The 3,403-nt window shown below is 32.9% G+C and overlaps 1 pseudogene; it reads left to right on the top strand.

The window, feature by feature from the left end:
- Positions 1-601: 601 nt before the first annotated feature.
- LOC149400979 (uncharacterized) lies at positions 602-1,426 on the top strand (annotated as a pseudogene).
- The last annotated feature ends 1,977 nt before the right edge of the window (positions 1,427-3,403 follow it).

Genomic DNA, 3,403 nt, shown 5'->3' with positions numbered 1-3,403 from the left:
TATTCAGAATAGAAGGAGTGTGTGATTAAAACTCATGATAGAATTGATATTTTATAGAGAAAAAGTTAGTGATAGAGGGAATCTTGTAAGTGAATTGTCAAATCGCGTCAGAACGAGTTAAGAAATGTGAGAATCTTGTAAGTGAATTGTCACATCGCGTCAGAACGAGTTGAGAAACGTGAGAATCTTGTAAGTGAATTGTCACATTGCGTCAGAACGAGTTGAGAAACATGAGAATCTTGTAAGTGAATTGTCAAATCGCGTCAGAACGAGTTGAGAAACGTGAGAATCTTGTAAGTGAATTGTCACATCGTGTCAGAACGAGTTGAGAAACGTGAGAATCTTGTAAGTGAATTGTCACATCGCGTTAGAACAAGTTGAGAAACGTGAGAATCTTGCAAGTGAATTGTCAAATCGCGTCAGAACGAGTTGAGAAACGTGAGAATCTTGCTATAAATATTGCCTTAACAAGTTGTAATTTCACCACATCACTCACCTTACTAAAAAATGTCTAGAGCTTCTAATTACTCTCGAGATGAAGACAAACTCCTTTGTCGGGTTTACATGGAGATTTTGCAAGACTCAATCATCGGTATATACCATGTCATCTGATCAGTTTTGGACTCGTGTTGCGGAAGCTTACAACAATGACAAAAGTCCGGATTCAGAGATGCGTTCAACGCGATCAATCCAGTGTCGTATTCAAGTGATTGAGAAAGCTACAAGGAAGATGCATGTATGCATTCGACAAATTGAAAATACATACCCAAGCGGTGCTTCAACTGAAGATATTGTGAGTATTATAGTTTATTATTTTCTCACGATTAAATTTTTACTTAACCTTTGTTTTATCAACTTTTAGATGGATCAAGCTAAAGTATTGCTTTCACAAGATGAAAAATTCAAGAAAGGTTGGAAGTTTGATCATGTGTGGAACATTATTAAGAATTTTGAAAAATTCCAAGATGGAGCCTTAAGTGCAAGACAAACATCTCGAGGTTCATCTTGCCCACAAGACTCAGAAAATCCAACTCCTGAATCTGCTAGACATCCATCTCCTACTGAGCGACCGATTGGGGTGAAGAAAGCCAAATTAAAAAAAAAATTGGATGATGGAATAATGTCTAGAATTAGTGGTATTGAGGAAGGAAATAAAGAACTTCTTGAGTAATTGAAGAAGACAAGGGCAATCAGGCAACGCCACTTGGAATTGAAAGAAATCAAGGAAGAAAATAAAATAGTGTTCCGGGATTTAAGTTCAATACCAGATCCACAATTTCGTGCATATATTCAAGCCGAACAAGCGAAAATTACACAAAAGAGCCTTGAACAACAACAATCTCATGCACCACTGCCCACTTCTGACTCATATTCTCAATATTTTATCGGTCTCGGGGGATCCGGCACCAATCTTCCAGAATATTAGTTTATCTATTGTAATTTTATTTTGTTGTATTGTGTTTTTTAATGTCTTTTGAGTTTTCTTGTTGATTTTCTTCCAAATTGCCAATGTAATTGTGTTTGGTATTAGTTTATTATGATCGTTTTAATATTATAATTTTCTTGCAATGTGCAAAATCATTGTTGTATTTTAAAATATTTTTGTCTTTTAAATTATGCAAAATAATAAATTTTATATAAAAAAATAATTTTAGGGGTTAATATTAAATAATTATATAAAATCTGGGCATTTGGGTAAATAATAAAACTTAGAAAGCAATGAACAGTGGAGCGCTACAAATAACGCTGCACTGTTCAAAATTTTGATCCCACGCTATAATAGCGTGGAATATCAAGATCCACTGGAGCATCCCACGCTATATAGGTGGGATTTGGCGCTCCAGTGGAGATGCTCTAATATATCTAATCAAGCGCCAATTATGTTTAATTCGGAAATTTGTCTATTTTCCGAATTAAACATTTATTGTGGAACTAATTATTTATCGTTAGATCAAGTAAATAATTAATTGAATTTTAAGTTGGGCCTTATGGACACTGTAAAATTTGAAATTCCTTGGTCCATGACCATGAAGTTGGACGCCTACTATGGGTATTGATTACCCAATATTCTGTATTTAATTAGTTGCTAGATTTGTGAAAAAGAAATCAGATAACTAATTAAATAAGAGAGAGAATAATAATGGTTGAGATATTCTCTCTCCATTAAATAAGGAAATAAGATACTGTCATTTATTCTCTCTCATAATTAATTTCCTAATATCTACGAGAGTAATAATAGTAGATATATTCTCTCCATTAAATAAGGAAATAAAATATTGTCCTCATAATTCTCAAATATCTAGATTCCTTAAATATAGGAGAAAAATAAGGAAATATAATATCATAGATTCTGATCTGATGGATGAGAGAAAAAGTAAGATTTGTAGTCAAGATCCAAGATTCATGTTTAACTACAAAATATGAAAGAATAAAGGAGAATAAAATATCTTTAGGAGCTTCCTAGAATATCTCATTTCTACCACTATAAATAAGGGTCAAGGAGAACACAATAAAAACACAATAGAAGAAGCAAAAATTCGCCCAACATCATAGAGGCGGACGAATTTTCTTCTCTCTTCCTTGGAATTCTGTGATTCCATTCTTAAAAAAATAAGGGTAGATCTGAAACTCCATAATCAGATCTTGTGAGATTAATAGAGTGTGCCCACACTGTATTCTTGTTTGTCCGGAGATTACGTTTTAGAAGACTACGGTGTCATCCAAGGAGATCCAAGAGATTAAGAGATATCCCGGATATCAGATCGGAGCTCAAAGATCGGAGAGGAAGACGAGAAGAAGAAAGTGAACCCGTTTCAGAAGCTTAAGGAGAAGCTCGTAAGTTTTCTGATAACTCGTCTATTTAATTTGGTTGCTTGATCATTGCTTTCGTGGTTTGATATTTATTAAATAAATCTAGATCTTGTTAAATAACCGTAATTAATTATCTAAGTATTGTAGTTAATTTATTTCGGATGGTTATGATGAGGTGAATAATCACCAACAAGTAGTATCAGAGTGATTGTTCTTGTCTAATACCAATCTATTTTTCCAACAAGTGGTATCAGAGTGATTATTCGTGTCTGATACCAACTTGTTTTTTCCAACAAGTGGTATCAAAGCGATTATTCATGTCTGATACCAACTTTTTTTTTTCGAACAAGTGGTATCAAAGATAGATGATTTATTTAATTAATCGATTCGTTCTCGTAATTAAATTTAACATGGTTTGAATGAAATTATACATGATTATGTTTTTCATTCAATTCAATATGAAGATATTGTGAATTTTTATTTGGTTTGATGGTAGAATATTTAATTTTTGCTTTGTTAGATTTTATGTAAACCCGAAATTCAAAGGGTATAGGTTTTATGTAATTTTATTATTGTTTGTAATTCGACGATT

The sequence above is a fragment of the Urtica dioica genome, chromosome 4 (assembly GCF_054948205.1).
Source record: "Urtica dioica subsp. dioica isolate 48M chromosome 4, U.dioica_male_clone48M_v1_H2, whole genome shotgun sequence".
Classification (NCBI taxonomy): Eukaryota; Viridiplantae; Streptophyta; class Magnoliopsida; order Rosales; family Urticaceae; genus Urtica; species Urtica dioica.
Note: the sequence above shows the minus strand (reverse complement) of the source record. Positions and strands in the feature narration are given on the sequence as shown.